Source organism: Rutidosis leptorrhynchoides, chromosome 7 (assembly GCF_046630445.1).
Source record: "Rutidosis leptorrhynchoides isolate AG116_Rl617_1_P2 chromosome 7, CSIRO_AGI_Rlap_v1, whole genome shotgun sequence".
NCBI lineage: Eukaryota > Viridiplantae > Streptophyta > Magnoliopsida > Asterales > Asteraceae > Rutidosis > Rutidosis leptorrhynchoides.
This window is the reverse complement of record NC_092339.1, coordinates 257,818,328-257,831,120: the sequence shown is the minus strand read 5'-3', so window position 1 is coordinate 257,831,120 and position 12,793 is coordinate 257,818,328. Positions and strand designations below refer to the sequence as shown.

Here is a 12,793-nt window from a genome sequence, read left to right as displayed (position 1 = left end):
TTAGAATTAACTAAACTATGTTCTAGTGATTACAAGTTTAAACCTTCGAATAAGATAGCTTTATACGTATGAATCGAATGATGTTATGAACATCATTACTACCTTAATTTCCTTGGATAAACCTACTGGAAAAGAGAAAAATGGATCTAGCTTCAATGGATCCTTGGATGGCTCGAAGTTCTTGAAGCAGAATCATGACACGAAAATAAGTTCAAGTAAGATCATCACTTGAAATAAGATTGTTATAGTTATAGAAATTGAACCAAAGTTTGAATATGATTATTACCTTGTATTAGAATGATAACCTACTGTAAGAAACAAAGATTTCTTGAGGTTGGATGATCACCTTACAAGATTGGAAGTGAGCTAGCAAACTTGAAAGTATTCTTGATTTTATGTAACTAGAACTTGTAGAATATATGAAGAACACTTAGAACTTGAAGATAGAACTTGAGAGAGATCAATTAGATGAAGAAAATTGAAGAATGAAAGTGTTTGTAGGTGTTTTTGGTCGTTGGTGTATGGATTAGATATAAAGGATATGTAATTTTGTTTTCATGTAAATAAGTCATGAATGATTACTCATATTTTTGTAATTTTATGAGATATTTCATGCTAGTTGCCAAATGATGGTTCCCACATGTGTTAGGTAACTCACATGGGCTGCTAAGAGCTGATCATTGGAGTGTATATACCAATAGTACATACATCTAAAAGCTGTGTATTGTACGAGTACGAATACGGGTGCATACGAGTAGAATTGTTGATGAAACTGAACGAGGATGTAATTGTAAGCATTTTTGTTAAGTAGAAGTATTTTGATAAGTGTATTGAAGTCTTTCAAAAGTGTATAAATACATATTAAAACACTACATGTATATACATTTTAACTGAGTCGTTAAGTCATCGTTAGTCGTTACATGTAAGTGTTGTTTTTAAACCTTTAGGTTAACGGTCTTGTTAAATGTTGTTAACCCAATGTTTATAATATCAAATGAGATTTTAAATTATTATATTATCATGATATTATCATGTATGAATATCTCTTAATATGATATATATACATTAAATGTCTTTACAACGATAATCGTTACATATATGTCTCGTTTAAAAATCATTAAGTTAGTAGTCTTGTTTTTACATATGTAGTTCATTGTTAATATACTTAATGATATGTTTACTTATCATAGTATCATGTTAACTATATATATATCCATATATATGTCATCATATAGTTTTTACAAGTTTTAACGTTCGTGAATCACCGGTCAACTTGGGTGGTCAATTGTCTATATGAAACATATTTCAATTAATTAAGTCTTAACAAGTTTGATTGCTTAACATGTTAGAAACATTTAATCATGTAAATATCAATCTCAATTAATATATATAAACATGGAAAAGTTCGGGTCACTACAATGATGGTGTTAAACAAAAGTGATCGCTGTTGATGATGACGAACAGTGATGGATACGATTATGGTATCAATATTATGATTTCATGTACGATAATAATATTGATGGTATTGCAATGAATTGATGAGTGTATGATTAAAACAATGTTCATAAAGAAGGTAGAAGAGGAAATAGAAAGAATATAGTTAAATATATATTCGTTATTAGTTTAGACAGAAAAACAAGTTGGATGGGATGGTTATGGGCTGTGTAATCAGAAGGTCATGGGTTCGAAACCTGGATGCTGCATAATAAATTTTTTTTTTCATAAAAGCCACCTTAAGAGTGTGGTCTGTTGGGCCCTGCTGCTGTTGGGCCGAAATCATTATTGTGCATACAGACTCTGTATTCCTAATGTGTGGTTGGGCCGGAAAGGAAAATTAGTTGTTGGGCTGAGACAAAATTCTGCTGTTGGGTTTCATTAGTTGATTCATGGACTATGAATATGATTAACGGATATAATCAGGTTATATATATATATATATATATATATATATATATATATATATATATATATATATATATATTTGGGCCGTGTAAAAAAAAATCAGAAAAGTTGAACTGGTCAAGTGGTGTCGAGTGTTTGTGGGTGAGTGAGAGGTCGCGGGTTCGAGCCCGGGCGTGGGCAGTTTTCTTTGGATCTTTTTCTTTGTGAGGTAGTTTCTTATTTTTATTTATTTATTATTATTATTATTAATATCATTATTATTATTATGGTTATTATTATTATTATTATTATTATTATTATTATTGATATTGTTAGTGTTATAATTATTATTATTACTAGTATCATATTTATAGTTATATTTATAAATATTCTAAACATTATGATCATTAGTATTTTTATAAGTATTTTTATAAGTATTATTATTATTATTATAAAGTTTATCATTTAAGCATTATTACTATTATGATTATTTTTACTAAATTTTATACTTTGTTTTCCGTAAAACTATCAATATTATCAATATTATATATATATCACTACGTTTATAAAAATAAAAGTTTGAAGATATTATTAAGGTTATAAGTACGTTTTAACCATATTATCATTTTTTTTATAAATATTCATATATATAGCAAGTTAAGATGTTTATTAAAGTACTAACTACATATATATATATATATATATATATATATATATATATATATATATATATATATATATATATATATATATATATATATATATATATATATATATTAATATAACTATGTCAATATTAAACATTTTAAATATAACTATATATATATATATATATATATACACAAATTAAATATATAATATATAATGTAAGGTGTAATATATAAATTGTTCAAGTACGATTATACATTTTAATATATATATATATATAAATGATATAGGTTCGTGAATCCGAGGCCAACCCTACTTTTGTGCAATGTCGCCATATGTATTTTTACTACAAAATACAGTATTGTGAGTTTTCATTACTCCTTTTTTATTTATATTTTTGGGACTGAGAATACATGCGCTGCTTTTATAAATGCTTTACGAGATAGACACAAGTAATCGAAACTACATTCTATGGTTGGATTATCTAATCGAATATGCCCTTTTTATATAGTCTGGTAATCTAATAATTAGGGAACAGACACCCTAATTGACGCGAATCCTAAAGATAGATCTATCGGGCCCAACAAGCCCCATCCAAAGTACCGGATGTTTTAGTACTTCGAAATTTATATCATGTCCGAAGGAGGATCCCGGAATGATGGGGATATTCTATATGCATATTGTTAATGTCGGTTACCAGGTGTTCAATCCATATGAATGATATTTTTGTCTCTATGCATGGGACGTATGTTTATGAGAAATGGAAATATGAAATCTTGTGGTCTATTAAAATTATGAAATGATTATTTATGTTAAACTAATGAACTCACCAACCTTTTGGTTGACACTTTAAAGCATGTTTATTCTCAGGTACGAAATAAATCTTCCGCTGTGTAATTGCTCATTTTAAAGATATTACTTGGAGTCATTCATGACATATTTCAAAAGACGTTGCATTCGAGTCATTGAGATCATCAAGATTATTATTAAATCAGTCATAGTTAGATATATTATAAAATGGTATGCATGCCGTCAACTTTGGTTGTAATGAAAGATTGTCTTTTCAAAAACGAATGCAATGTTTGTAAAATGTATCATATAGAGGTCAAATACCTCGCGATGTAATCAACTGTTGTGAATCGTTTATAATCATTATGGACTTCGTCCGGATGGATTAGGACGGGTCTTTACAGTTGGTATCAGAGCAGAGGTCTTAGCGAACCAGGTCTGCATTAGTGTGTCTAACTGATAAGTCGTTAGGATGCATTAGTGAGTCTGGACTTCGACCGTGTCTGCATGTCAAAAGTTTTGCTTATCATTTCGTGTCAAAAATTACCTGCTTATCATTCTTAGAGAATCACTTGCTTATCATTCTTAGTCTAGACACGTTTTACTGCATTGACTGCATAAATAGTGTATAGACAAAATTCATATCTTAGCGTATCTGTTACTGTAGATCTTGCCTGATATCTTCCGTAAATTTCTCCGTAATTTAAGGGAACCTGGTACTATATATCTATGCATATTATGCATTGAGAATACCATCCAACTATCAATTGCTGTCACTAAACTTTTCATACCAAATTTTTTTTCTGAGATCGCGTAAGATGGCCTCTACGAACCAACCAAGTTCATCTGACTCCGAAGATAGCGTGACAGGAGCTCACCAACCAATCAACTACCGTGATTACTGGAGAAAATGGGGGTGGGTTCGCGACATACTCACCCTATGGAGAAGGGAAGAAGGTACTCCATATCATGAACCGAATCTACCACCTAACCTTGGAGTACTTGACCCGCTCACCGGCGAACCCGTTTGCAACACTGTTTATACCCTTTTTGCAAGAATTTTTCGTCTTGAGGCTACCATTTACGGAACTAGTGAAGATATCCGATCTCTACCTCACACTGATAACCAACCAGGGTTAGTAGAAGAAGTTAAAGAACTTCGAGCTCGAGTGTTAACTTTAGAGAGCATGGTACACAATTTGCAAGCACCATCAGTATCACCAACACCAGTAACATCACCAACCTTAGCACCAACATCATTAGTACCACCAACAACAACATCCGCACCACCAGCTTCAACATCTCATTCTGTACCTCGAGTATAATCATCGTTCTACGTATGGTTCTATCTATTTTATTTTCGTTCGACATGGTGATTATGTAATCTCTAATATGTTAGAGATTATATATTCTTGTTCAAACGATAAATCAAATGAGTTTAATATCATATTGACTCATTAAATCCGTGATTACATATAAAGAAAATATATATGTATATATGTTTTCAACAAGATTGTAATTAAAAATTCTTTTGTACAAACTGTTAATGGTGAAGATATTTTAACGGGTAGGTAATACCCGAGGAATATTTAAATTTCACATTAATAAGTTACACTGTATATTCTTTGAATCTGATTCAACAGTTATTCACTATCTTATTTACAACCACCGAGATACGTATCCGTTCACCAAAGAATAACTATTTTCATTCAGATTCAATTTCATATTTGAATTTTGACCTATCAGAATCCAACAAGTGGCATAATGAAGAAATAATGGACACAATAAAAATTGATTAGAAACAGACTAATTAACAATATTAAATTTTATTAAGAAACCACGCTAACAAAATCCTAGCTAACCGTTAGTTCCGTATTACATTTTATTTATCGCAATTTAATTATCGCAATTTATATTCTCGCAATTTTATTTAATGTCATTTAATTTTTGTTATTTACTTTACACACTTTATTTATCGTCATTTAATTTCTGTATTTATTTTACGCACTTTAAATATCGAGACACGTATACAAGGTTTTGACATATCATATCGACGCATCTATATATATTATTTGGAATCACCATAGACACTCTATATGCAGTAATGATCGAGTTCTCTATACAGGGTTGAGGTTGATTCTACAATAATATATATAGTTTGAGTTGTGATCGAGTCTGAGACGTATACGGGTCACGACATGTATTAATTAAATCGAGTATTATATATTAAACTATATATGAATTATTGGACTGTCAACTGTGGACTATCGACTGTGGACTAATAACATTGGAAAAATTAAAATGAGTTAAAATATTGATTATAACATATGAAACTAAATAATTCTTCAAGTTGCCACATGATTTCATCTTAAACCTCATTTGTATCTTGACGATTACAATCTGCGTTCAAACCTTTCATGATTTTTGAAAACACCTCAATCGATAGGATGAATCAACTGCACTTCATTAATGGAAGGAAAGATTTATGCATATAGTTATGCACCTGAGAAACTCTCGGCAACTGAGTAAAAGTTTAACACGTAGCCGCTTCAGATCCTTTGGCATTTATTAGCAAAAATAACTTTGCGATCTCTTTTCAAAGTAGCAAATTTTGTCACAGCTTCAGCAAATCAACTTCGACTTTTCGTTCGAAACAACCTTATTATCACCTTGATTATTATGTATGTTCTTTTATTGTTACCGGGGAACCTTTCATATTTTACCATATTACTAGCAGACGAACCAGCAACCTCGTTGCTTCTTGGTTTAAATCTCTCCGATAAATCATTATATTTCTTCATTGAAACCCCATCATATACTCATCCGCATATTGTAACGAGAACTGCCATATCAATTACTGGGAATCAGCTATCAGTACTTTGAAAACTCACAGCATATCTACATCAACAGTTATATATATGACATTTATCACTTGGAATTATGATCTCTCATTCTGAAATTCTGAAAAGCACTCAGTCACAAATCAATACTCTGAATGTTGAAAAAGCTGAATGAAGCAGCAGAAACTGTAGATAACCGTAAACGACCATAATCATCGAAAGTTTGATGATAAAGATTAGTATGTTAGAAAAGATCAGAAAAGTTAAAACTGGAAAGCGGATTGAGCTAACCATAAAGGAAACCAAGGAGAAATACAAGTAACATACCCTAAATTCATAGAACCCAGATAAATCTAGATCCGTTGAAATCTTTAGAGAATATCTTACTCCGAAGTCATGTTAAAATCTTGCGGAAAATCTTTCTCCGTCAACCATCGAACTTAGAAATTCCAAAATATCATCATCAATATCTTCGATATTTCTGAGGATATTTTCATAAATATTCTCGTTCGAAATTATAAACCTCTTCGTGCTTTCTGTGTATCATTATATTGGAAACATTCAATAGAAAATTTAGTACCGAAAAGCAGATTATGCGAGACCATGAAGAACGTCGTGGACAAATCGCAAAGAATAAGTTTGACTTCAAAGAATCCAAATGATTCTGTTTCTGATGAAACCTTTAGCGAATACCTTGCTTCCAAATCTAAACCCTTACGGATAAATCTTCTTCATCATACTTCGATATTAGAAATTCCAAGATATCATCGTATCTTTCATTATAAATATTCTCCATATTTCTGAAGATATTTTTATAATTATTCCTATCTGAAATTATTAATCTCTTCGTGCTATCAGTGTTACATCATATAGAAACTGTTAGTTTCTATATTCTGTAAACTTTCGAGCTTAAAACATGAATGTTATTGAAGTAATGTTGGGAACTGATGCATGAGTTAGTATAATATAATGACACTTGATCAACGTGATTATATTACAGTAAGTCATGCTGAGTTTCTAAATGGAACATGATGATTCACAGATTATAACGTCATCATGTGCCATGTTACATAACACTTTCATTCTGCTTAACTTCTGAACATATCAAGAAAATATATTCTTGATAGTTCTATTCTCAGTGATACAGGTAATTTGACAAAACAAATCATGCTACTACCTTTTCTTTCTACCTTGTATATTATGATAATTCGAAACTCCATACCTATGAATTCTGGAATTCAACCCTGACTCTGTCAAAAGTTAAGATGAATCTTTGCTTTCCTATTTCACTTTTTGGTGATAGCTTCATTCGTACTCTTCGAATAATCGTCAGGAAAACATATTTATCAGCTCATATTCGTCAGGAAAACATATTTATTATTAGCCAAGACGACCTCACTCAAATTTCGGGACGAAATTTCTTTAATGGGTAGGTACTGTGATGACCCGGAAATTTCCGATCAAATTTAAACTTTAATCTTTACGTAGTTTCGACACGATAAACAAAGTCTGTTAGGTTGAGTCTCAAAATCTTGAACTGTTTCATATATTCAATTGACCTTCGACTGTTCCCTACGATTCACGAACAACTATTTGTAAATAGATACATATATATTTAAATATATATATAATAATAATTTGAAATATTATTTGATATAATATATGATTTAATTTTAGGAAATAAATATGTAAAACAATATGCGATGTAATGAAAACTACTATTATAAATATATAGATATGTATATATATGTATATATAAATATTTCTTGTAAATATATAAAATTATAGTAAATCTAATTGTTTAAAAATATATATAATATATTTATTTTAATAGTTAAAACTTGCTATTTAAAAGTGTTTGCATATAGAAAGAGAATATATTGATTTCGAGCCTAATTAGTAAACGTCAGTGACACTCGGTTGACGTTTTATTAGTTTTAATATAGATATAATACATGTTCATAAAATATTAAAATAAAAGTTGAAGTGTAAATCGATTACGAAGATTTTAGATTTGTTAAAAATATTTTTACATTTTTAAGTTTAAATATTAGTACTCCGTATATATAAATTAGAATAGAAAATAAACAATTATCGAACCTTTTTGATCAGGTTTCAAACAGTTAATGGGTGAAATAATAAAATATAATTAAACTAAAAATTCGGGATTTTTAGGAGCACTTTTATATGTTAACTGTCTAGCAACGGACCACGATATAGCATTGTGATGGAAAAGTGTCGGTAGCTAAATGACATTTAAAAGGCTGCTTTACTGTTTTACTATTTGGGTACTGTGTTCTTTTTTGATTGCCATCCACTAAACATATCTTAGTTATATTTATATATACATATAGGTAATATAGACATAGGATATATATTTATACATATACTCGAATTACATTGCAAACCACAATCACCTTAGTTACTTTGATAAACCACAACATTCACCGCCACCCTACACCACCCTAGCCTCTACTATCGGCCACCATCATCCACCAAGAACAACCACCACCGTCAAAATCCGCCATCACTAGACAACCGTCCACCTCTATCTCTCTCTCATCCTCTCTCTTCTAATTCCATCGTGAATCACCACCACCTTAGCCCTCATGATCGGTTACCACCTTCTATCACCTCACCACCTTAAGAACACCACAAAACATCACCAATCACCACTTGTCGAGCTGTTTTTCTGTCGAGACCAAAACCATCACCAACCGAAGCTCCACCACCTCATCACCCCTACAACCTCCGTGAACCACCCACAACCACCATCACCTAAACAGTGGCTGCTATATATTCCTTTTTCTTTCAACTGCAGCTTCTATTGTTTTTGTTGGAAACTAACGACGAAGAAGAAGACGAGGTGATGGAGGTCGATAACATGATGAGGATGATGGATGATCGTGATGGTTATGATGTAATGATGAAGATGATAATGATCACGATATAGATACTGATGCTCGATGATGATAGTGAAGAATGATGATGCAAGTTATGATGATGATCGTGGTTTTCGGTGAGTGTTACTGTTTCGATTTACGATCGGACTGCACAACTTATATGTGTCTTTGCTACTGTTAAACGATGATGATGATAAGGGATCGTATATGATGATGGATGATGAAGAAACGAGAAGACGATGATGATGATGAATATTTTCTGTGACGACATCATGATGATGATGGTGTTAAACAAAAGTGATCGCTGTTGATGATGACGAACAGTGATGGATACGATTATGGTATCAATATTATGATTTCATGTACGATAATAATATTGATGGTATTGCAATGAATTGATGAGTGTATGATTAAAACGATGTTCATAAAGAAGGTAGAAGAGGAAATAGAAAGAATATAGTTAAATATATATTCGTTATTAGTTTAGACAGAAAAACAAGTTGGATGGGATGGTTATGGGCTGTGTAATCAGAAGGTCATGGGTTTGAAACCTGGATGCTGCATAATAATTTTTTTTTTTCATAAAAGCCACCTTAAGAGTGTGGTCTGTTGGGCCCTGCTGCTGTTGGGCCGAAATCATTATTGTGCATACAGACTCTGTATTCCTAATGTGTGGTTGGGCCGGGAAGGCAAATTAGTTGTTGGGCTGAGACAAAATTCTGCTGTTGGGTTTCATTAGTTGATTCATGGACTATGAATATGATTAACGGATATAATCAGGTTATATATATATATATATATATATATATATATATATTTGGGCCGTGTAAAAAAAAAAATCAGAAAAGTTGAACTGGTCAAGTGGTGTCGAGTGTTTGTGGGTGAGTGAGAGGTCGCGGGTTCGAGCCCGGGCGTGGGCAGTTTTCTTTGGATCTTTTTCTTTGTGAGGTAGTTTCTTATTTTTATTTATTTATTATTATTATTATTATTAATATCATTATTATTATTATGGTTATTATTATTATTATTATTATTATTATTATTATTATTATTATTATTATTATTATTGATATTGTTAGTGTTATAATTATTATTATTACTAGTATCATATTTATAGTTATATTTATAAATATTCTAAACATTATGATCATTAGTATTTTTATAAGTATTATTATTATTATTATAAAGTTTATCATTTAAGCATTATTACTATTATGATTATTTTTACTAAATTAAATACTTTGTTTTCCGTAAAACTATCAATATTATCAGTATTATATATATATATCACTACGTTTATGAAAATAAAAGTTTGAAGATATTATTAAGGTTATAAGTACATTTTAACCATATTATCATATTTTTTTTTATAAATATTCATATATATAGCAAGTTAAGATGTTTATTAAAGTACTAACTACATATATATATATATATATATATATATATATATATATATATATATATATATATATATATATATATATATATATATATATATATATATATATATATATATATATATATATATATATTAATATAACTATGTCAATATTAAACATTTTAAATATATATATATATATATATACACAAATTAAATATATAATATATAATGTAAGGTGTAATATATAAATTGTTCAAGTACGATTATACATTTTAATATATATATATAAATGATATAGGTTCGTGAATCCGAGGCCAACCCTACTTTTGTGCAATGTCGCCATATGTATTTTTACTACAAAATACAGTATTGTGAGTTTTCATTACTCCCTTTTTATTTATATTTTTGGGACTGAGAATACATGCGCTGCTTTTATAAATGCTTTACGAGATAGACACAAGTAATCGAAACTACATTCTATGGTTGGATTATCTAATCGAATATGCCCTTTTTATATAGTCTGGTAATCTAAGAATTAGGGAACAGACACCCTAATTGACGCGAATCCTAAAGATAGATCTATCGGGCCCAACAAGCCCCATCCAAAGTACCGGATGTTTTAGTACTTCGAAATTTATATCATGTCCGAAGGAGGATCCCGGAATGATGGGGATATTCTATATGCATATTGTTAATGTCGGTTACCAGGTGTTCAATCCATATGAATGATATTTTTGTCTCTATGCATGGGACGTATGTTTATGAGAAATGGAAATATGAAATCTTGTGGTCTATTAAAATTATGAAATGATTATTTATGTTAAAATAATGAACTCACCAACCTTTTGGTTGACACTTTAAAGCATGTTTATTCTCAGGTACGAAAGAAATCTTCCGCTGTGTAATTGCTCATTTTAAAGATATTACTTGGAGTCATTCATGACATATTTCAAAAGACGTTGCATTCGAGTCGTTGAGATCATCAAGATTATTATTAAATCAGTTATAGTTAGATATATTATAAAATGGTATGCATGCCGTCAACTTTGGTTGTAATGAAAGATTGTCTTTTCAAAAACGAATGCAATGTTTGTAAAATGTATCATATAGAGGTCAAATACCTCGCGATGTAATCAACTGTTGTGAATCGTTTATAATCATTATGGACTTCATCCGGATGGATTAGGACGGGTCTTTACACCTTCTGCTTTGGCCGTGAAAGAAGCTGGATAGGGACTTGCACGTTATGCTGCTATTTCTCAGGTTTGAATTTTTAATTTTATTTTTTTTATTTTTACCAATTGACCTTTTTTTGAATCATTTGTGATCTGGAATTTATTATAATCTTCATCATGTTATGTAGGATAACGGGTTGGTGCCAATAGTGGAGCCCGAGATCCTTCTTGATGGGGACCACTCAATTGACACAACGCTTGAAGTTGCTGAAAGAGTTTGGTCCGAGGTTTTCTATTACTTGGCAGAAAACAACGTTATGTTTGAGGGAATTTTGCTCAAGCCCAGTATGGTTACACCAGGGGCCGACCACAAGGAAAAGGCTGACGCTGAGACCATTGCTAAATACACACTCACCATGCTTAAGAGGAGGAGGGTCCCACCTGCAGTTCCCAGTATCATGGTGTGTATGCATAACCATTTATCATACTCTCTTTTTAGTTTTAGTTAATTATTATAATAATCATGTTATTTTGTAACTGATGAAAATTTTGGGTATGTAGTTTTTATCAGGAGGACAATCTGAAATGGAAGCAACATTAAACTTACATGCAATGAACCAAAGTCCTAACCCATGACACGTGTCGTTTTCATATGCACGTGCGCTTCAAAACTCGGTGCTCAAGGCATGGCAAGGTAGGCCCGAGAACGTTGAAGCGGGTTAGAGAGCACTTTTGACCCGTGCGAAAGCAAACTCGTTGGCTCAGCTAGGAAAGTATTCAGATGAAGGTGAAAGTGAGGATGCTAAGAAATGAATGTTTGTTAAGGGATACACATACTGAGAGGATCTATCAGATTTAGGGTTTAGATTTAGGATTTATGGTTTAGATTTTAGGGTTTAGGGTTTAAATTTAAGGTCTAGAATGAGTTTTTTACACGAACGGTTTAGAATTTAGAGCTTAGGGTTTTGGGTTTACGGAGTAAACCCAAAACCCAAAACCCAAAACCCAAAACCCAAAACCCAAAACTCTAAATCGGGCTAAATAAAAAAAGTTGATGTTGATTTTGAACGTGTGAAATTCGAACAAAAATGATGAAATTCGGACTAATTTGGAGAAATTTGAACTTATTTATGTTCTACAAAATTATAATTAGAAGAAAATCAGGTCCAATTT

At 31.0% G+C, this 12,793-nt stretch overlaps 1 pseudogene; it reads left to right on the top strand.

The window, feature by feature from the left end:
• Positions 1 to 12,469, top strand: part of LOC139859968 (fructose-bisphosphate aldolase 2, chloroplastic-like) — a 53,773-nt pseudogene extending 41,304 nt beyond the window's left edge.
• The last annotated feature ends 324 nt before the right edge of the window (positions 12,470 to 12,793 follow it).